Here is a 539-nt window from a genome sequence, read left to right as displayed (position 1 = left end):
TTCTCTAAAGTTGCAATGTCATGGGCAACTATAACATAATAACAGTTCAACTATTAAAACTAAACCATCGCAATTCAAATACTCACTCCGTTTCAAAAAGTTATCTTAATTTGACTTGGGACAAACTTTAATAAAAAAAGAAAAAACTTTAAAGATACATAGTCTTAAATAAGCTATATTATTTGTATGTTTATAAATGCTTTCTATCAAAGAAAATACTGAAAGATACCATTTTTTTAAAATATGCTAATAAAAAAATAGTGCCAATCTTTTTGAAACGGATGGAATAATAAATAATAATCCAACGACATTAGCACTCACGAGTCTTATAAAATGACATATCAAATAACTATATTCACATTACTCTAATATTTGACAATCACAAAATATCCAATTTACTCCCATAAATACTAAATATTACGTAATTCTAACCATATTTCGGAAAAGTTCAAACAATAAGAAATATATATCACATGCTAAACATTTTTTTTAAAGTTTCCCAGCTGAATACTGGGTGTGTTGTATTATCTTAAAAAAAA

This window comes from Nicotiana attenuata, unplaced genomic scaffold (assembly GCF_001879085.1).
Source record: "Nicotiana attenuata strain UT unplaced genomic scaffold, NIATTr2, whole genome shotgun sequence".
In the NCBI taxonomy this organism is placed as follows: domain Eukaryota; kingdom Viridiplantae; phylum Streptophyta; class Magnoliopsida; order Solanales; family Solanaceae; genus Nicotiana; species Nicotiana attenuata.
The sequence above is the reverse complement of the archived record's forward strand: the minus strand, read 5'-3'. Positions refer to the sequence as shown.